The following is a 21,916-nucleotide window of genomic DNA, read 5'->3' on the forward strand; positions in this document are numbered from 1 at the left end:
GAGTTACCGCAGCAACACCCCTCCCTTCTCTGTGTTAATGTTTCCCACAACCTCCATTACTGCAGATGAGGATGTAATCCTCAACTGAGTCCTCTAATCCCAGAAGACTACCAACCTTGAAAGGGAGGGCCCATCTACCATCTCTACACCCCGCACAGTCTATTTTGAGTCAAGCCCTAGATAACTGCTAATTGACACTGACCCTTGTCTTATTCCTGAGTTTTAGCGAAGGAGCCAACATCTGGATGGAACTGAAATTTCCCTGCTGATATACAAGGCTGATAAACCACCCTATTCCAACATCTGATTCTGGGGCTCTTCAAAACGCGGGTAAGGCCCCGCTTCATAAAAGACGGGTCTTCCACCTGCCCTTCCCAGGGGTTCTGGGAGGCTGCGGCCACGCAGGGCTACCCGGAGTCGCGGTCCAAGCCCCAGAGCCCGAGGGGGAGGAAAGCCGGAGGCTGTGCCCCAGCCCTGACCCCCCGCCCCAACCCGCTCCCCGGCACCACAGCCCTCCCCGGCCGCCACACCAACCCGGATCCCACCCCGGTCCATGTCCACTGGCCCCGCCAACGGCGCTGCCGTACGTTTACCGTCTGTGAGACGCCGCCCCAGAAAGGATGTCGGCCGCTGACTGACGCGGCCAGAACTAGTGGCCCGGCCAAGCAAGCCGCCATCCCCAGCAGCAAACACCGCCAAGGTCCCGGGCAGCTGCACACTTCCGGAGCCCGCTGCCTGCCCCAGAAGCGCACGCCAGCCCGCGAGGAGCGCGGCGTCTTTATCCATGGCAACGCCGCGGGGCCCTCCCCTAGCGCTTGCGTCTGCGTCCTCCCGAGGCTAGACGTGCGAGAGCAGAACTTTCGGAGCCAATGGGAGCAAGGGCGCGGCCAGGACGGGGGTGGGGGGAGGCTTATGGGGCAGCTGGGTGGGGCCGGGGCGGGCGGGGCCGCGCGGAGGTCCTCAGCTGCAGGTGGCACCGGCCGGAGGCTGGGGCAATGCTGCCAACAGTGGGCGGGGCGGCGGTGCGGCGGGGCGGCGGGGCGGCGGGGTGGGGGCACCCTCACCTGTCCTTGTGCGGGGCTCAGCCTGGGCTCCGCGGCCTCCGCTTGCACCGGAAGTGGACCCAGGCTACCGGTGGGCAAGATAGAGGACTGAGCCCAGGCAGGCACGGCTGGCCAGGTAGGGCACCTGAAGTGCAGATCCGCCAGGCCGGCTGCCGGCCTTGAATACGCGCTGCTAGGCAGTTTCCAAGAAGACGGGATCTGTCCCAAGAGGGGAGGTAGGGCAGGGTGCCAGATGCCTGGTTGGGTGCGGTCTTACAGGAGAGCCACGTTGAGAGGGTGCAGAGCAGCCCCTGTGTTGGCGGGGCTAGGAATTTGGGGTATAGGGTGGGGATGATGTGTGCCATTCCCTGTGGTCTCCCAAAGAACTCGCACCCCCAAGCAAAGGACCCTGCTCCCTCCACCCTTCACTGCATCCCCTGCCTTCCCCAGCACCACCGCCCCTGCCCCCGGAGGGTCCCATGACCTCTCCCCACACCAGGCACCGTCCCTGTTACAGGTACTTATCTCCTGGTGGTTCCAGCCCAAGGGTGGGGGCTGTATCTGACCAGTTAGGATGCCTGGAGCCTTTGTATGAAACCTCAGACTATAATGCAGGCGTGCACAGAGGCCCCTCAAACAGGATTCCCTGCATTCCCTCCCCACCACGCACCCACAGCGCAGCTGCCACACCAGGCCAAGCCTGCTGGAGGACCGCTGTTCCCTCTCCACCTGTCCCTGATCAAGAGTGCACCGCCCACACTGCTGGGTATTTAGTGGGCCTTAGAAGAGCAGCTGGTATTTTCATGGACAAATATTTGCTCTTTTGGGAAGAGTTGAGTGCAAAGGGATGTAGGGTATGCCTTTTCTGTTGTCCTGGAACTGGTGACTAGGATGCAAACTTAAGTCAAAGCAGTTTTTAGAGAGAGCCGCAATATATCTTACCCAAAGATCACTGTTCCCCTACAAAGGCAACACCACCTGGCGGGTGGGGTCCTGGTCCCTCTTTCTGGAGGTTGGGCTTTGCACCCTCCAGCTGGGACAGAGCCCGAAACAGCTCTGAACACGCTCCAACAGGCTTTCCCAGCACAAACTGCCTTTATTTTGAATCTGGCTGAAGGAAGCAGCTGAGAAATCTGGGTAAATCTTCCTGGGTGTAACCATGCCTTTTGTGCTGAAAGAAAGAGCGGCTCTCCACATGCTAACAGCTTAGAACTGAATGTGTGTCGAAGCCTTCATGCATGTAGCATGTTGGGAACAGCGTTTCATGGTGAGGGGAACTCTATAACTTACATGTGTATGGGGAAGCCCTCACTCCAACAGGGTTTTCCTGCACAAACTGCATTTATTTCGAAATTGGCTCTTGCTGAGAAATCTTGGTAAGTGTTCTTAAGTGTAGCCATGCCCATTATGCAGGATGAAAGAGCGGCTCTACACTTTTTCACATCTCAGAAATGAATGTGTGTTGAAGCCGTCATTCATGTAGCGTGTTGGGAACACAGAATTTAGTGGTGAGAACTATGTAAATTACATGTCTATGATGAAGCACTCTCTCGAGCCGGGTATTCCAGTGCATACTGCCTTTATTTCGAAACTGGCTTCTCAGAAGCCTGTGGTCTCCACTGCAGGTCTGTCTCCAAACCCAGGGCCAGCATGGTAACTCTGCTCCCCCTGTCTATTCTGGAAGTTCTAGGTGTCCTCCATGGCCCTTCCACCATTATGTTTTTGGAAAACCCCGCAGATGGAATGGGCCTGAGAACAGGAGAGCTGGATGCCAGAAGCCACTGCCCAGTGTGAGGCTCCTGGGAGGGGCATCTCCTCTCCGTGGGCTCTGATCTAACCTCCCCTCTCCCCCACCCCCACCCCTCTCCTCCTGCATTTCCTGATTGATCCCTGGATAATGGTCCATACCAGGAATGACCTGGGAGAGGTTTTATGAGTCTTTAAGTGGAAAAAAAAAAGAAATCTTTAGACAAGTTACTGAAAGTAACTTCCAGCTTTACCGGGAAAGACCTCATTCCAATGTTTAAGGCTAGTTGACAGGGTGTCAAATTGCTTAACCACTCACATCTGAGCAAGTGCTACCTCTCTCTCCAGCTCCCCGCAGCATCCACCTGTGGCAACTTGGCCAAAAGAAGGCAAGAAAGCTCTTTCCCCTCGCCAGCACCAGCGTGGCTTTGGAGTCAGTGGAGGCTGAGAGAAAGAGCCCCGCCCTGAGGTTTGAGGGGCCTCCAGCCACAGCCAGAGGAGCGGGGGTTTTCAGAGTGGCCCAGCAGGGAAACCAGGCAAGGCCACCTGGCCCAAGTCTTCCCTGCCCAGAGAGCCCCATGAACTGCTTTGGGCCACACTCCCCGTTTGGGCCCCCTGCAAAAAGTTACCACGGGAGCCACACCTGAGAATGCAGAAGGACAGCCCTTTAGCCTGGGGTCCCAGCAGGTGTGTCCTGTGAGACCTGTGGCCACATAAGTTCCTTGTCTCTCCAGGTCACTGAAGGGACTGTGCTGGGCATCTTGGTGGTCAGGGACATGGGAACACCTCTAAACTCTGAAGAAGGACAGAGAGACTCTTCCTGGAAGCAAGGATTCCAGGGAGACACCTTGCCCAGAACTGGGGGACTGTGTCCTGAGTAGACCCCTGGGAGGCAATGTGGGGCTGTGGGGTCCTCTTCTGAGAAGGGAGCAGGTGAGTTTTCCGGGGGTGGGGTCCTGCTTTTTCCAGACATGTCCTTGTGTAAGACTCATTTACAAACACCTCCAAGTCCACCTAGGGGTGGCCCCAGAGGTGGGGGTAGAGGAGGAGAGTGAAGGGTGCAGACTTAGGGCCCCCTGAGCCACCCAGGGAGCCAAGGGTCAGTGGGAACATCTTGGGAGTCTAGTGCAGGGGTGGAGGACGAGCACTAAGAACATGCCAAGTCATGCAATAAAGTGACCCATGACCACGAGACACAGGTGGCCGTACACCAAAAGAGGCAGATAGAAATTTAGACCCAGGATCTGAGAACCTTGAGAGGGGCTGGAGGGTCCCAGGAACCCTCAGGAACAGCTCTTCTAGGGGCACAGACATCCCAATACACACATTTCTCATGGAAGCTTTTTGGGGTGCAGAGTGAGTTACCAGGATCCTGAACTTAGTATGGAATCCCACCCCCTTGTTCATCACGGTACCTGGCAATAAATTGCTGTCATTTGTCCCTGGACATGCACAGGGGAGCTGACTGCTGTGGGGGTCACTGCAGGACTAGAATCTTCTGGTGTCTGCTCTGTGACCACAGAAACCCAGGGGGATTTCTCAACGGGAGAACCTGGAGACCATGCCTGCAAGGACCACCCTCATGGGATGGCCAAGGAGCTCGTGGTACCCAGGTCACCAAGTGACGAAGTTGTGAGGTTGCCTGGGGTATCCTGGGGGCATGTAGATTTCTGAGGTCAGCACGTGGGCCCAGCACTGCTGGATGGTCTGCACAAAGAGGGGCCTGCCCTCCTGATGATGGCTCTTAACACCTGCAGGGAAACTGCTCCCAGGGCTCCTGGAGGTCCATATTGAGAGTGTCCTGCCAGCCTTGTGGGGTCACCTTCCCCTGATGCAGAAGCAGACCTCTCTCCCTTGAGGCCCAGGGGACACCTGGCTCAGGTGCCACCTGTGTGCCCTGGACACGCAGAGCCCCAGAGCTCTGGCACAGCCTGGGGTGTGGTGGTGTCCGGGCAAGAAAGGCCCTGGGAAGGGGGTCATTCAAGGGCAGAGGCCACTCTGCAGGGATGCTGGACCTGGCAGCAATGCACTGCTTCAGTACTCCCTTGGGTTGGGTCTCCAACCTGTGGGATGGAAGGACCACTCCTTCCTGCGGTGCAGTCGGGGGAACTAGATCCATCGTCAAGGTCAGCCCTGAAAATGGAGGCTGCGCTACCTCCATTCCTGGAAAGAAAATCAGTCCCCTCCAGTCCAGGTGATTCAGAAAGTCATTCAGCAATGTTCGGGGCCTCCACTTTAGGCTTTGAATTAGAGCTGAGCGGCTTAGGAGGCCAGATCCCTGTCCGTGGCTCCAGGAGCAGGCTTTCTGCTGGGGGACAGGATCCTCACAAACACCTGTGTCTTTGTGGGACACTCCCCTCTGACAAGCTGGGAGGCAGGGTGCAGTTGTGGGAAATCGTGTTTACATGAGCAGAGGGCCACCATGTGGTGGGGGCACAGGAGACTGTGAGAATGAGTCCCACAGCCTTTCTGGAATCAAAAAACTGGCAAATGTGAAAAAGTGCATAATTTGTTTTATTGAACAGGCTGCTTATGTACGTTTGGAGGACCAGGTTCAAGGACTCAGCATCCCTCCAGGACAATAGCCTCAAGAGAAGAACAGACAGAGCAGGAGGAGATCTGGGGTTTCTCCCAGGAATGAGGTGGAACAGGGATTTCTGCAGATTTGCAAGGAGTCCCCGACCACTGAGCATGGGGTTACAGCCCCACGAGCCCCTGTCATGTTTGGCTTGGGCTCTGGTTCTGGCCTGCTCATGTATTCTTCCAGCAGAGTTCCAGAAACTCAGAGGGTGGACTTAGAGGGGCTGCGTTTGGAACCTAGTGAGGAGTTGGAGGGTCCTTTATATTGAGTCCCTTCATCCTAATCACCGTAGCTGAAGCCCAACACCCCCCAGGCCCCCATGGTTGCCGTGGAGGGAGAACAAGCCTGGCAGGCGACCTAGGGGTCCCACTACTGTGTCCTTCCCTTGTCTTCGTTCCCTTTCACCCCGGAAGGTGTGATTGTCTCGTGTCATGGTGGCCTCCACAATGTCCCTCCCAGTAATCTCTCTTCTCCATCAGGTGGGGTTCCCAACCCCGCTCAGCCTTCTCTGCATGGATGCTGAAGGACCAGGCCCACCTGAAGTTCTGAGCTCGAGCAGTAAGGTGGAAACAAAGAAACCAATGGAAAAAAGAAGCAAGTGATTGTGGCAAAGCTCCCCACCACAGAGAAGCTGCCCTGAGTGGAAGGGAGAGTGTGGGCATGCCCGTTTGTTTCCTATCTCCCAGTGCTCTTAGCTTTCTTATTGCCTACCTGCATGGTTACAACAAAATGATCTGCAAAACTGAAAATATTTACTCTCTTGCTTTTACAGAAAAGGCTGGCCAGCCTCTGGTCCGGTACCAGGCAAGAGATTGGAGTTCCTTTCCAGTTTGGAAACATCTTGGCAGGCCCAGGTTTGCAAAGGTCTTTAAGAGTAGTTATGGAGTTTTGCTTTTAAACTTTTTTACGGCTGTATATACTTGTGAGATGTGGTTGTGATGTATAATTCTGAGCCGGGATTTTCTCAAACTGTTTCTCACTTCTTATACCAGACATTCCTAAATTCCAAGTGGAACTGCATATTAAGGAAGCCATGGAATTTAGCAAAAGGATACAGATCTCATTTCCTTTTAAGCATCGGTGTACCTCCATCATGGCAGTATTTGTTATGTGTTATTGATAGGGGAACTAAGTAGTAAACAGATTAATAGAAAATAGGGGATTTTAGGTACACAGGTTCATCTTTTCAACATTGTTTGCAATATTTGCAGTTTAAGATGACCATTCCTGAGAAACAGGCAGCCTCTTAGAATGAAATAGCATTTCCTCTGAACCATAATTAATTTTTATTTTGTAGACAGCAGGAAGGGTAATAACACGTCACACATTTGGGGACGTCAAAGAGAAAATGTAACTTTCTGGGAGCGCACTCCCCCGCCTCCCCCTGCCCTTTTTACTGTCCCATTCTCCCTGGAAGGCTCTTTCTTATCTTCTGCTCATGGCTCCAGTAACTCTTTCTTCCTCCTTGTTCCTCAGCTGGTAAGGTTAGTTTTCTACTTTGAACAAGCAAACAAGCCAACAGAAGAGAAATTTCACAAGCAACTCCCAGCACATCCGCTCGCCTTCTGATGTCTGTGACCTCACTCTCGGTGCCCCACCGCTTATTAAAAGTGGCATCGAAAGCCAGTTCCTCCAAAAGTCCCCGAGGCCCCATCCCTCCCATCTTCTCTGGGTTGTCACTCCCAAAACCATCCTCTCTTTCACTGCCTCATCTATTTTGTTCTCCTGCTAGTTGGCACCATCAGTATATAAACGTCCATCCTCTTAAACCAACAGCACTCCTTGACCCTAATTCACCCCCACCAATTGCCACCCTGTGTCTTTGCAGCAAATCTTTAAGGAGTTGTTTAAACTCACTGTCTGCATCTTCTCTTGAGCCATCCCCTTTTACACCCATTCTGGCTTTTCGCCTGATCCCTCGCTCTATGGAAACTGCCCTGTCAAGGCCATCAGTGACCCCATGTTGCTAAATATAGTGGTCAATTTTGACTCCTCATCATGCTTGGCCCCTCGGCAGCATTTGACCCAGCTCTTCCATCCCTCCTACCCCGTGTTCCTGCTTCACTCAACCTCCAGCCCATCTCTCTGTCTGTTTCTGCTTTTGGCCTGCTGTCTGGTCCTTTGCCAATGTCTCCTGTTTTTTCCAAACATATACTGTGGGTGTTCCCCAGGGTGGGTTCCTGGGCCTCTCCTCTCTCTCTCTGCTATTCCTTTGGTGGAAGCAACCCAGCCTTGGAAATTGGCATGCCATCAATTTCTCGATTTCTCCAAAATTCCCTGATTTCCCCTTTCCATCTGAGCCTTTATCCCTGAGACTCACATCACATTCTTTTCCTTTCATTCATCTTGCTTTCACATTCATACATATGTTCTACTATGAAATTACTTTTCCAAATTTTGAATCAGTACATATATATCATGTAAAATGCTCAAATATGTATTATTTCCACTAAGATGCTAATTCTACCTTAGAACATTTCTGCACTTCTGTATTTATGTGAATAAAGCGAATAGTATTTCTACAAGCCTCATAGTTAAACACTGTTAGTTTGGGGCTATTATGTAACATGAAATAATGGTACATCAACATAGTCGTTTTTCATTTATTTTTATGTAACACCGAGATGAGGTTTTTGCCCTGAAGACTGGTTTTATTGAAATTTTACCTACGTTACGGACAGTCAGTTTATGTGAAAGCCCTCATTTCTCCCCTTTTTGATATATGCTCCATTTGGCTATATATAACATATAACTTGGCATGAAACAAAATTCCCAAATCATTCACATAATACAATTAATATGTTTAATTATATTTTTTAAATGTTAAAAAGAAAAAGAAAACAGATTCCTCTACCTATTAGGCACTTCTGTGGCAATATGTAACACACCCCTTAACCATGACATTGAAGAACTGAGCTGATACCAGCCCCTTTCCACCTGCTCAGCCCCACCTTTTCCCATCCCCTTTCCCATCCGGAGAGGACATCCCTCCCATTGTCCAGGCCCAGATGTTGGAACCATGTCCTTTCTCTCTCTTTCTTTTACACTCACAGACAGCAAATCCAGCTTGTTAGAAAATTCTGGATATTCTGTCTTAATTAAATACCTGCTCTCTGCTCCCCGCCCTCCTAAGAGCCACCTTCAGCCTTTCCTGGATACCAATAGCCTTCTGTTTCCATCTTTGCTTTCCTACAATCTCTCATCCACACAGAGTCAGAGGGAGCCTGTAAAAACATACATTGGGGGTGGTGGGTGTTGCTCAGTGGTAGGGCGCATGCTTAGCATGCTTGAGATCCTGGGTTCAATCACCAGCACATTTCATTAAAATAAATAAATTACTTCCCCCAAAAAAACACAAACACAAAAGCATAAGTTGGACTACATCACCCCTCCCCTCAAAACTCACTAAACGGGTCACCATGTCATTAGGAGCCAAAGTCGTCACAAAGGCCTCAGGACCCGGCGTGCTCTGCCTCTCTGCCCACACTCTCCCTCTCACTCTGGGGGCCTCTGGCTCCGGCTCTTCCTTCTTCCTCCGGATCTATTCTGCTTCAAGTTCATTACTCCGTGAGATCTGCCAGGATTGCCTTATTCTCTCCTGCCTGCCTCCCACCCCACCGCCATCACCCGAGTTTGCTCATATCACTCTTTTTTAAAAATTTATCCAAACTCTTGCTACCCCAACATGCTGCCTGTTTCCTCTGCTAAAATTCTGAGCCCCCAGTGACGGGGAGTCATGTCTATTTTGTTGACTGATAAAGCCCGAGAGCCTTGGGAACGGTCTAGTTAGGAGATTCCCGTATGTAGTAGGAGCTTATACACATTTGCTGAATGAATGTAGATGCCCTGGTCCAATCCGATGGAGCACTTCTGTGACGTGCTCAAAGAATAACTCTCCTTTCCACCTGAGAGGGGGTGACAACTTCCCTGGTGATTAAAGGCAAGAATTTTTTGCTTTATGCTGTTAACCTTAGGCGGGGAGACTGGGGGATCTTCATATATATTTTTAAATTTGGTTCACTCTGCAGTTGGTCTTTGGTCTCTGTATAATTTTGAGAAACTCTTTATGAGTGATCATTCTTTGATCAGATTGAACAGGTTCCAGGGGGAAGGACCAAGCCTGTCCCATCAGCCATCCTATGTGTCTTGTCCTGGGACCCAGTGGATGCTCAGCATGTAAGTGAACCGACAGGAGTGAGTGAAGAGATGGGAGCATCTCATTATTGTGGCGGATCTCTGTCCAATGCCTTGAGATTTGGGGAAGGGTTTACGAGTGCAGAAGGGAGAGGTCATGTCCTCTGTGCTTTTCCTGAGTGCCCTGGCCTTACCCATTCCCCCAGCCCCCTCTGGGCAGCCAAGCCAAGGAGCTGGGCCACCAGGGGTTGTGCTGATCAATAATCCACCTTCACCCCAATTCCGGGGGTAGGTACACATGGTTGTAGACACTGGAGTCAGGTCCTTGGAGGAATTCCTCACCGAACTATGTTTTGGACCTTTTATTTTTCTCCAGAACCTCCAGCTGAAGAAGATTGTTTTAGACACATGAAAGTTGAGGACACCTTCTGTCCCCTCACAACCCAGGTGGTGCTGGGAGTCTGCTGTTTCTATAGCCGGTGGGCTCGTGTTGATTTGGGCATCCCTGTGCCTGAATTCCTGCAGTACACTCGGTGGTAAGGTTGGGGGTGCCTGGCAGGGAGGGAAGCGGGTTGGGAGACTGTACAGCTGGGCTGATGTTAACCTGGGGTGAGCGGGAGCTTGCTGATGCATGGCATCTCGGGGCAGGGAACTCTCCACACTCAAGAGGGGTTCCCACTCCCGCAGGGTCCCTTTGATCAGGGTGCTGGGCTGTCAGGGGACCACAGGGGTCCCAGTGAGGATTAGGGTGCCTTCAGGCAATGGGAAGTGTGGGGTCCAGTGGCAATTGAATTAACTGTGCACCCAAACCCAGCCCCCACCTCTTTCAGCCTGTTTCCTAATCTGCAAAACTGGAATGTTATTAAAAATCTCACGGGGTCATTGATGGGCTGGGACAGACTAGACAGTCAGGAGCTGGAATTCCTCTGTCCCCTGATTGTTTGCCTTCTTTCTGACTATTTGCTCTCACAAGCTCAGTCTCTCTGTCTCTCGCTCTTTCACTTCTAAGTGTCTCTCATGCTCTGGTTTCATTTGATTTCCAACCACCGCCCCTCCCCTCCGCCAAACTCCAGATGAGTGAACTTGATTTCTATGTGTCAGTTCCAAATTCCCAGGAAAGATGCTCTGTCACCTCTGGATCTGCTGTCCAACCCATGAGTTGTGGCCAGAGGAGCGAGTCCTTCTCGGACCAGCAGAGGGTCTCTGCCGAGCCCCCAGCCACCACTGTGGGAGCACATAGCTCTCCGTGGAGGAAGTACTGGCTGTGACCTTGTGTCACTAAGTGTGAATTTATGTCTTCTCTTGAACCACCTTCATCCTCCTAAACAAAGATGAAAATTAAACACTCCCGGGATTTGTGTCATGGAACACTCAGGTTGGGGGCTAATGGGGCTGGAATTTCTGCTGTATTTAAGGGGCTACACTGAATCCCCAATGAGAGCCTACAAAGGGAACAGCACCGGCCCCACCCAGCACTTAGGGCGCTGAGTCTGCGTGACGGTGAGCCAGGCTTCTGACCACAGCTCAGGGGTCTGGTCTGACCAATTAGCCTTTGAAACCAACCAGCTTTGGATTCCTCAATCCCACCCTGAGGTTTTACCTGAACCATCAGCTTCTGTATCTCTGAAGACAGATGCTGAGGACCCTTCACGTAAGCCGTTCGCACAGCCCTGTTCAGGCCTTTGTGCTGCACGGTCTGCCTGGCAAGCTGACCGAGGTTGGTATTTTACTGATGTTAGAAGTAGTCTGGTTTCCCGATGTACTGTTTCACTGAACAAGCAACAGAAGCCACTTCTCGCTGATAAAAGCAGAAAAGGGACATAATGAAAAGATACTGGGAGGGTGTGTGGAGTGGCCAGGACCGGAGCCAACCCAGGAGCTGTAGGAGGTGTTAGGGAGCCCCAGGCACCAGGCTGGGAGGGGTGCTACCGGGCCCCCTGCCACCCCAGAAGGGACCCCCCTCCACCCGACCCTCCACCTCACTCACTGCAGGTTCATGTCCCGGCAGGGCCAGGTCACACTGAAGCCACCAGCACACACCTCAGTTGGGGAGCTGGCCCCGTCTGAGCTGCGGGCGTGCCTGGTGTGGGGAGAGGCCCAGTTAGAGGAAGGCAGTTCTCCTACTGTTCCGAGTTAAGGTGCAAGTCAGTGCCCATCACTCAGGAGAGCCAGGCTGGACGGACCTCATTGTGGTGACTAGGCTGTCTGAGTTCACTTATTACTTTCTACGTTTGAAGGCCCTGGAGGGAGAAAAAGTGAAGGTTCTAGTACTTATTTTGTGTTTCCCACGTACCAGGTGTGGTAAACAAGCCACTTCAGACAAGGCCCGGAGCAACCACGTAAATAGGCCACGGAGCAAGTCGTGCAGTCAGGCCTCTGTGGTCCCGAAACCCGTGTCCCCATCGGCTCCATAGTTACCAGTGGAAACTAGGGGGATTTATGGGACTGTGTGCTCCTGTGAGGGCTGGGATATGTGTGTTTAAGTCCACATCTTCAGAAACTCGGCTAGAACCACAGCCACTGATTGCACGGTGGCAGAGGAAGGGAGGATTCCAGCCTCTGGTCCAGCTCGTGTGGAGCTCAGAAGTTCTTCCTCCTGTCCTGAAAATAACACCAAATCTGAGGGAGCTGCAAACCCACTGCTCTTCTTAGATCCCAGAAGACTGAGGGGGAAAGCTGCTTCCAACCCAGAGAGGTTGCAAAGGGAACAGCGGGCAGGCTTGGAGAGTCACAGCTCCCAAGGCAGAACCTGCTTTTGTAAGAACCCCGGGGGCAGGCAGATTTAACAGGTCCCTGAGGCCAGCAGGAGGCTCAGTGTGGGGAAATCAGAGTGTGACAAGTCCAGGGGGCCAGTCAGAGGGTCCCCATGCTCTTTTTCATGTATTTTACATCCAGGACCGTGTCCTGTTCTCAGAATGAAGGTCAGAGGATAACTCCTCATGCTTCCTGCCTGGAGAGGAGAAAATAACTGTATTGAAATACACCCAGAACATTCTGTTTCATTGGGGGAAGTTGTTTTTTGTTTGTTTTTTTAATGAGAAATTATTTTACCAGAGCCTAACCAACCTGGGAGAAGGGAAATCCCTTCTGTGTCACCCAAATTGGGGTGGGGGGAAAGAGACACACTTGTGGAGGTCACAGCTCAGGGCACAGGCTCAATGAGAACTAATCACAGGACTGCAGATGCCCTGCTCTGTCCCGCTCCCCCAACACTTTACCTCCATGTCAGTAGGGCCCGTGTGTAATAACAGGAATAATACTAACAGAAGTAAATGTCTCAGGAGTGTCTAGGGAAAACCCAAAGACAGCGGGGAGATTAAAACAAGGACACACAGGCTGTTTTAGCCTCTCACACCAATAGCTGTAGCAAACTACACACAGCCCAGCCCCAGTAGATAAACAGACAACCTCACAGAAGAAATTATTTATTTTGGTTCTCTTACCCAGTGCATTCCATGGTGCATCCTCGCCTAGAATTGAGTGGAAGCAAGTCCATCTCAGAAGGGACATAACTGAAGAGGGATGGCTTCCCAGACTCTGAGGGGCAGAGAGAGCACCAGCCTGGGTTAGAGAAAGGTGAGGGGTGGGGTAGGGTGTGGGCTGCCTTCTTCCCCATATAAGGAACCTTCCTGAGGCCAGCACAGTAGGAGGGAGGGCCATGGGGTGGAAGCAGCCAGACTTCATCCTGAGAACTGTTGGGATGCCTCAAAGGGACCATTCAGGTGCCCAAACTGGGCCCTGATTGAGGGAGCCAGTCGGTCTGACCCAGAGCCCAGGACTGAGGTGGGCTCACAGCAGGCCGGTATTACTTGGCTGGATCCATTTCACTTCTCCGAAGCCCTGTGTAAAACATGAAGCGTGGACGGCCTGGTGAGCACAGCTCTGCCCTCAAGACCGGTTTCAACTTCTCTCTTCCCAGAGAACAGCATCTCTGAACCCGTCCTGGGTGACCTCACAGAGATCACCCTAGTGGCCCAGGCTAGTGACCGGGAACATGTACCTTCCTGCAGGCAACCCCTGACGTCCACTGATGCATCATATACTGGCAAAGAGTGAGTCACTGTGCATTTGTCTAACAGCAGAGACTCTGCCAAAGGCCCAAGAGGTGGTGTGTGGGACATGCAGGGGTGCAGGAGTGTAAGCAGTGCAAAAGTGTAACTGGTGACAGGGGTGCAGGGGCTGTGGAGGGCGCAGGCATTTCAGGGGATGTGGGGGTGGAGGGATGCAGAATTGCAGAGAGTAGCAGGGGTGCAGAGGTGCAGGGAGTGTAGGGATGCAGGGAGGTGCTCAGGGACCTGGCCAGGATAAGAAGGCAAGTGCACATCCTTGCAGTCAGCCTGACCCCGGTAGGCTATTGCAATGCTTTTGGGCTGCGGCGGCGGCGGTGGCGGTTGGGAGGCTGCCCGGGCAAGCCGATCGATTTCTTCTCTTCCCTGCAGCCTGGCCTGGGGTGGGGCTTGGCCGCCGGAGATTCGCCAGATGTTGCACCCCAGGTAAGCTTGCTCCTGGTAGGTGGGACGGTTAGGTCAGAAGGCAGTGGCAGCGGCAGAGGGGCGGAGCGGGTCTACCCCTGGTGAACGGGTGGAATAGCTGCCTTGTCCCGGCTGCTGGGCCTGGGAGCGGCCTCTTCTTCCCCAGGTCGCCGGACACTCCTGTCCCACTCAGCTTGCTGAGTGCGGAGTGGGGGCGGGGCCGTTAAGGTGCGGGACCCACGGGGGGAGGGAGGCTGCCGCGGGGGAACCGATCAATTCGCTCCGCTCTCCCCAGAGGCGGAGCCAGGGGCGGCTTCTGCTGCCCTAGAGGTGGGACGCGGGTCTCCAGATGAGCTTGCTCCTGGGAGGCGGCGGCGGAGGCGGCAGGGGCAGGGGATGTGTTCCAGGGAGTTGCTCCATTTCTTCTATCCCCCACGGCCTGGCTTGGGGGCGACGTCTGCCGCCGGAGATTTGCCTCAGGTCCGACTCCAGGTGAGCTTGCTCCTGGGAGATGGGTGCGGTGCGGTCAGGGGGCTGGTAAGGTGGTGGCTGCAGGCATAGGGAGGCTGCCCCGGAGGAGACTGTGGATTAGCTCCATGTCTGCACCACGTGGCCTGAAGGCGGCCTCTGCTGCTCCAGGTCCCGGGACACCCCTGTCCCACTTTGCCTGCTGGGGGCGGGAGGCAGGGTAGTCAGGGTGCAGGGGTGGCGGTGGTCGGGGGCCTACAGCGGGGGAGCGGACCATTTGCTCCCATCTTCCCCGCGTCTTGTCCTGGGGGCGGTCGCTGTTGCCCTGTGTTATGAGACGCGTGTATCCTAGTCGGCCTGACCCCGGGAGTTGGACTTGGTACTTTGGGGGTGGTGGCAGCAGCGGCAGGTTTTCCCATGGAACTTGTCCATTTGCTCCCACTTCCCCCCATGGTTTGCCCTGGGGGCGGTCCCTGTTGTCCCAAGTTCGTCGGACGTCCATCTCCAGGTCAGCCTGCTCCCTAGAGGAGGCCACTGTGAGGTCATGGGCAAGAGTGGTGGCTGCTGCGGGGGTAGGGGCTGCCTTGGGGAGCTGGTGGATTGGCTCCCGTCTCCCCGATGGCCTGGTGTGGGAGTGGCCTCTCCTGCCCCAGGTCACCAGACTCACGTGTCCTACTCAGCCTGCTGGGGGAGGGGCGCCCTGGGCGGTGCCTTTAAGGTGCGGGGGTGGCGATGGCGGGGGTAGAAGACCTGCAGCGCGGAGCCTGTCAATTTGCTCTCCTCTTCCCCGTGACCAATCCTGGGGGCGTCCTCTGCTGCCCAAGAAGCCGGATGCCCGTCTCCAGGTCAGCTTGCTCCTGGGAGACGGGCCCGATGTGGTCGAGGGGCAGAGGCAGTTGCGACGGCCGGCTGCCCCGCCTAATGGGGCCACTTCTTCTCCTCTCCCCTGACCTGGCCTGGGGACGTCCTCTCTGGCGCAAGATTCGCCTGACACCCCACACCTGGTCTGACTGCTCCTGGAAGGTGGGCGCGGTGAGATCAGGAGGTGGAGAAGACAGGGGCTGCCCCTGGAGAGCTGGAGGATAAGCTCCAATCTCTCTGCAGGCCTGACGTGGGGGCGGCCTCTGCTGCCCCTCGTTCCCAGGTCACACTTCTTCGGGTCATATTTCCCCGGGGTTGCGGTAGGGTGCGGGGGCGTCGGGGTGTTGGCGGGGGTATGGAGCCTGCCGCTCGGGAGCTGGGGGTTTAGCTCCCATCTTTTCCGCAGATTGGCCTGAGGGCAGCCTCTGTTGCTCCAGGTCGCAAAGCAATTTCTCTGACAGCTTAGCCACCGGAGGTGGGCAGGATGGGCTGAGAGGGCTGAGGCAGCCGCCAAGGCAGCGACGGAGGGGGCTGTCCCTGGCCAGCTGGTCAATTTGTTCCCATCTCAACCTTTGCTGCCGCAGTTTCGCAGAACGCCCTTCTCCAGTTTATTCTTCTCCAGGGAGGTGGGCGCAGTGCATGCAGCCCGAGGTCTGGGCTCTCCCTTGGGAGGGGCAGAACTCTCTTGTTCTCCTTTGTCTTTATTCTTCAGCGAAGTGGTTACTGGACGCAATTCTTAATTCTGAGAAAGTGTAGCCTGTGTTATGGAAGAGCTGCTGGACAGTGAGGTTTCTGGGTGGATTTTCACATCAGCTGATGCCCCAGGCAGGCAGGAAAGCTATTACTCAGAGCTTCTTAGTCTGGGGTTGGGGATGGCCCCGCCATCCTCACCATGCTTTTTAAAAATGTGTTACTCCCCTCTTTTTCCTAGGTGACATTTTAGGTTATTGGGTCTCAGATTGCTGACACACTCATCCCTGTTCTCAGACATCTTTTAAACTTGGGTGAAGTGATAAGTAGGGGAAGATGATTTACTGAAAGGTAAGAATACTTAAATTCACATTAAAGCTACATTCTGTCAATCTTTCTAAAATGATTTTCCTCTGATTCTAAATCCACGACCTAGTGAATGTTGTACTCCTGTGTAAATTATTGATCTTCACATCACATTTGTTGAGTGGTCAACGAGATTTGTTAATTAGATTATTCCTGAAAGGAAAAGTTCAGGCTTTTCAGAATTCCTTGTCTGATGTCACCCAGGCAGTCACAGTAGAAGACAGAGCTGATATAAAAATCCCTCAGCTGCCTGAACTGCAAAGCTTCTGGGATTACTGATCCCTGAAATGCAGGTGACTCTTGATGATAATCTGGGGGATGGTTTAAATGATCAGATTCTTCCAGTCCTATAAATGGGTTCCGTGGCCCCAGCCCCGGGAGAACTGGACATAAGGGCCATATCGTGTGTGGTGGGATGGGAAGGCAAGGTGTAAGAGCTGGAATCACTGAGATTCCACACTCGCTAAACACAGTCTCCAGAGCCTAATTGTTGTCAGGTTCTGTTCTGGATTTGAGAGTGTGTTCATACATGATTCTTGCCCTTCTGGAGTCACTGCCTGGGTGGAAGTAACCTTTACATAGATCTGTGGAGGATGACATTTAAGTAGATGGGCTGTTATGGTTCTCAATGTGCCCAGGCTTGCTCTTCCAGGCACTCGTGGGACTAACGCGAGTCATGTTATTCACTCATTCACTGATTTATTACCCTTGAATTGATCACTCGTCCCACAGTAAGTGAAACAAGGTAACAGGAAGCTGAGTTTTGTCCCCTCTCCTATCACTGATTGTTTTTCAGTCGGGCGCCCTGCGTATGCATTGTGAAACGGTGGTATTTCGTGCCCAATGGGGCAGCACTGTCAGTTCTGAGAATCAGGGGAGACACATGGGTAGGACAGCACCCTGACACACATGGCACCCCCCATCCCGTGAGACAGAATTGTCGATGCTCAGGTGACCCGATGTAGACTGCGGTGCTAAACCTGAGCATGTTTAGTTATCCTGGTGGCTATGAAAATACAGACTACCAGTCGCTACCTCTGGAGACTCTGAGGGTGTGCACCCCAGGATTCTGCATTTTAAGAAGCACTTTAACGAATCCTGATGAAGAGATCTGAGTGTCCCACGGAGAAACACTGGTGTGCGAGGCACCAATATTGAGGATTCTCAGGGAACGATGTCTTTTTAGGATGGTCCATGGGCCCTCACTTTAGACTTTTGCCTTGGGTTTAATTGTATGTGTTCAGAAGTGATGTCTTTCAATTCCAGTGCAAGTCAGCATGCTCTGTGCAGGGATTTACTCTCAGTAGATGGCAAAAACTATGATTCTTCAGGTCACCGAGCTACACTGTGAACGATATTTTATTTTGGTTTTCTTTGTAGCAATGCAGAGTCTCCCGAGAAGAGATTTAGACTCAACAGCTTTGTGTCAGACTTTGGAAGACCGCTGCTGCCCAAGGTGTTCTCTGGCAGTGCAATGACGAATCTAGGTCCCTCTTTCACTGCTACATCAATGAAGTGGACCACTTGGACAAGGCCAAAGCTGGTATCCCTACCATAGCCCTTTACAGTGTTATTCGGCTCCAGGAAGCCATCAGATGCAGCAGGTGGCCAGAGGAGGAGCCGAACAGACTCATGAAATGTGACATCCCCAACTTTATCAACACGGACCAGAAATCTGCCTTTGTGGAAGATGATTTCCTGATTTTGTAACTACCGATTGTTCTAGAAAATAAGCCAGTTGCCCAGAACTCACACAAAGACTTGAATTGAGAAACGTGCTTTCTCAGGTATCTTTCTGAAGATGTGAAGTCTGTCTTTGTATGGAAGGAAGTCCCCTTTCACAAAACTGAATGTGTTTGTGTCTGAGAGAGGGAAATGGAGACAGAAAGACGAAGAAGCAGAAGAGAGCCCCCTCAGAAGAGATCTAGTTAAGGTGAGTTTTTGTGCCTTTAAAAAACATTTGGGGTTTTAGGGGGAACAAAGTATTTACACTGTCTTATTCTCCTCATTGGAAACCTTGGCCCCGTCGTCAGAGTCAGCGGCCTTGAACGGGGGTTGCACGCTGCGTTTCATCTGGCACTGCGACTTCCACGCTCTGCCTTTAGCACGTTGCTTTGCCTGTCAGGGTTGCCACCCTTTTAACTGTAAGGTGAGGAGTCTGGAGTAGATGATCCACCCCACCTCTGCTGTTTTGCAAATTTCTGATTTCGTATTCGGATGAGTCTGGGATACACCCAGAGCAGTATAAACCAGGCCCTACCTCCTGCCTATTGCTGGGGCATCCCTCAGGTCTGTGCCTTCTACTCAACACTTTACTGAGCCCAGCTTTTGTCAGGAGCCCAAGTGCCTACCGGGATGGCAGGGGACTTGTCTTTCGTGGTCACGGTGGCCAAGAATTCTATTGGTGTGCTGAAACAACTCTTCTGAGATCCTCCACCCACCCCTGCTCAAACCTAATGACAGCACTACGGTTCCTTTCCTAGGAGGAGGATCAATCCATGGTGCATTTTATGACAATCCTGTCCCCAGGGATGCACGGAAGTTTATCAGCTGAGTGAGGGGAGGTGCCTCTGTGTCCCTGTATCTCTGTCTGCTGACAGTTCGCTGCCACCGGCTACTGAACAAGAAAAGTGCTATTCACCATGTTGTGTGTTTTCCAAATGTGTAGGTGATGGTCTTGTGGCTCGTGCGTGGGCTTTGATTTGGGACGGTGAAGGGCTTATAAATACCTCATCAACATGTATTCGAGGTGGCCTGGTGCCACACAGATTTGATTCATGAAGGCATCAAGCCTGCACACTGGTTTGGAAACAACTTGGTTTTGATCATTCACACTGCGTGCATGACTCGCTGCTAATCTCTGGGTGGTTTTTTCATTTCAGATTTATTCACCCCATGTCTTGCTTAAGCTGAAAAATACATTTATTTCACCAGAATATTCTCTGAATCTTTGTTTACACATATCCAGTTTTTTTAATTCCTTTAAAAATGATTCTGTGTTTATAATGCCTCCTAATTTCTATCATCTCTATGTTGCCAGTGGCCTGAGACATGCACCAGATTTGATGCCGGAACAGTTCCACCAAAAGAAATCCCTTTGCCGTAATATCTTTTGAGGAAAATATTATTCTTTAAGGCTCTAACAGTAAATCGTAGAAGAAAGCATGGAACATTTCTTGTAGTTAATACATGTTCATGTGAAAAGAAATGATATTTTCATTAAACAATGTTGATTTTAATAACTTTTACAAATGTGAACATTATTATTCATAATTTAAGTAACCAGATAAAACCACAGTTATTTATTATGAAGATTGAAAACTATTTACACGGTCTCTTAATTAGAAGTAGCTTTATTAGAAGACTGAAGGGTATTTAAAAGATGGAAAAATACCCATGATGACACCATCATTTTTATTAACTAAATATCAAGAACTGTGCAGGGATAAGATTTAACCCTCTGCAAACTGCCAAGTTAGCATGAGGTAGTTTGTGGATGCTGCCAGAGGACAGGACACTCCCCCAGGATCAGAGACAAAGGACTTCCTGCCAGCAGAGCAGGCAGCCTGTGGTTCAAGTTCATATTGGTTCCTGAGTTCCTTTCCTATTGCTGTTGTAACAAAGGACCACAGACTCAGTGGCTTAAAGCAATACACATTCATCTTCTCACTGTTCTAGGGTGCAGTAGTGCAAATTCAATGTCAGTGGGCTAAAACCAACGAGTGGCCAAGGCTAAGTTCCACACCTAGGCTCTTGGGAGGGATTCATCATCCTACCTTTCCCAGCTTGCAGAGGTGCTCACACTCCTTGGCCCAGGGCCCTGTGTCACTGTGACCTCTGCTGCCACTTTACATCTCTGTCTCTGACTATATAGATATAGAGGAAGAGTCTTCTACATCTGGTATGGACCCTTTTTCCTACATGAACATTGTATCCCTATTTATGTGCAGATGAAAACCCCTTCCCTCCAGGGTGCGGTGGCATCAGCTCACAAGATGACCACTCTGGGCTTTAAGTGTCCTCTTTGTATTGTCATCAGGGAACTTCTCTCTCCATAGTTAGCTCTGTGTTAATTTGTTGTTATATTTTACCCAGAATTACTGAAAGTTTTACTTAAAAGGGATCCTAATTAGCTCTGTTTACCTGTTTCCAGAGCTGAAAGCTTCAGTTCTAGAGTATCAGTTTGACTTTTCCTAAAAATACATTCCAGTATATTTCTCTGGTGAAAGTCTCTACCCTGTTATCTATTGTCCCATCATTTCCTTATTTTCTTGAATATATTAAAAGTACTTTATAGCCTTTATTGGTAACTCTGATGCCTACATCACCTGGGGTTTGCATCCTTTGTCTAATGCTCCTTATTCTCATGTTATCTGTCATATAGTCTGGACATGTTGCAAGTCTAGAAATTCTTTATTACATGGCAGACATTGCAAATGAAAAATCCATGTTATCTTCCGTGAGAGCTTTTCTACCTTCCCGTTAGGCAGACAGTGTGAGGGACTGATCATGTCACTCCAATCAGGCGCTGAGGTGGATCAGGACTAAAGTGCCTTTTTTCTTAAAACAGCTTTGAGGTATACTTGGCAAAATAATTTTCACACGTTTAAAGTGTACAGCTTAATACGTTTTGACGTAAGTATATCCCCAAGGAACCATGACCACACTCAAGACAGTGAACATACCCATCACCCACAAAGCTTCTCTCCTGACTTTTGTTGTCCCTCCCTCCCTCCCCGTCTCTTCCCCTGGGAACCATTGATCTGCTTTCTATCACAACATAGTGGTTTGCATTTTCAAGATCCTTATATGAATGGATTCATGCAGTATCTACTCTATGTTGTCTGACTTCTTTCATTCAGTGTAATTATTTTGAGAATCATCTGTGTTGCTGTATTAATAGCTTGTTTGTCTTATAGTAGAGTATTGTTTAGTGCTGAGTTTTTACTGAAGAGTTTATTGTGAGCAGTGTTTGTATAGACCATCATTTCTTTCTGCATTTACTTCTTGATGGATGCATGGGTTATTTACAACTTGTGCTATTATAAATAAAATAGCAGTGAATGTTTGGTTACAAGTCTTTGTATGGACATATGCTTTTCCTTTCTAAAGCACCAGATGAGGAATGTCTGGATTATATGGTACACAGGTGTTTACCTTTATAAAAGAATCTGTTAAAGACTTTTCCAAAATGGTTGTACTATTGTAAATTCCTCGTGGTGTGTATCAGTTCTGGTTGCTCTACTTCCTTGCCAGAACCTTGTAAGGTCAGTCTTTCTAACTGTATTCATTCTAGTATGTATGTGAACTAGTATCTCACTGTGGTTTTTAAAAGCATTTCTCTAATGACTAATGACACCTTTAATCAGCATCTTTTCATATGCTTATTATCCATCTGGATATCTTTACTGAAGTGTGTTTTCTGGCCTCATTCATTCAGGTGTTTGAATTATTATTGAATTTTGAGACCTCTTTATTCTGGATCAGATACAAAGAGAGACCTTTATCAGATATATGATCTGCAAATAGCTTCTGTCTATGGCTTGTCTTTTCAT

General features: G+C 51.0%; 3 long non-coding RNA genes across 4 annotated transcripts; all 3 read left to right on the plus strand.

Moving 5' to 3' along the window:
- Positions 1-2,628: 2,628 nt before the first annotated feature.
- LOC140694818 (uncharacterized) lies at positions 2,629-9,924 on the plus strand. Its single transcript, XR_012070459.1, has 8 exons — positions 2,629-2,833; positions 3,138-3,258; positions 3,524-3,722; positions 5,315-5,431; positions 5,850-6,024; positions 6,143-6,224; positions 9,460-9,546; positions 9,881-9,924. It is a non-coding gene; the product is annotated as an uncharacterized lncRNA (long non-coding RNA).
- Positions 9,925-14,406: 4,482 nt separating this feature from the next.
- Positions 14,407-18,016, plus strand: LOC140694824 (uncharacterized). 2 transcript variants are annotated; one of them, XR_012070464.1, is made up of 3 exons: positions 14,407-14,468; positions 16,237-16,346; positions 17,742-18,016. It is a non-coding gene; the product is annotated as an uncharacterized lncRNA (long non-coding RNA). The 2 variants fall into 2 exon arrangements; XR_012070465.1 differs by lacking the exon at positions 14,407-14,468 and adding an exon at positions 15,201-15,289.
- An 18-nt stretch (positions 18,017-18,034) lies between these two features.
- Positions 18,035-19,521, plus strand: LOC140694825 (uncharacterized). Its single transcript, XR_012070467.1, has 3 exons — positions 18,035-18,294; positions 18,845-19,025; positions 19,402-19,521. It is a non-coding gene; the product is annotated as an uncharacterized lncRNA (long non-coding RNA).
- The last annotated feature ends 2,395 nt before the right edge of the window (positions 19,522-21,916 follow it).

The sequence above is a fragment of the Vicugna pacos genome, unplaced genomic scaffold, assembly GCF_048564905.1.
Source record: "Vicugna pacos unplaced genomic scaffold, VicPac4 scaffold_104, whole genome shotgun sequence".
In the NCBI taxonomy this organism is placed as follows: Eukaryota; Metazoa; Chordata; class Mammalia; order Artiodactyla; family Camelidae; genus Vicugna; species Vicugna pacos.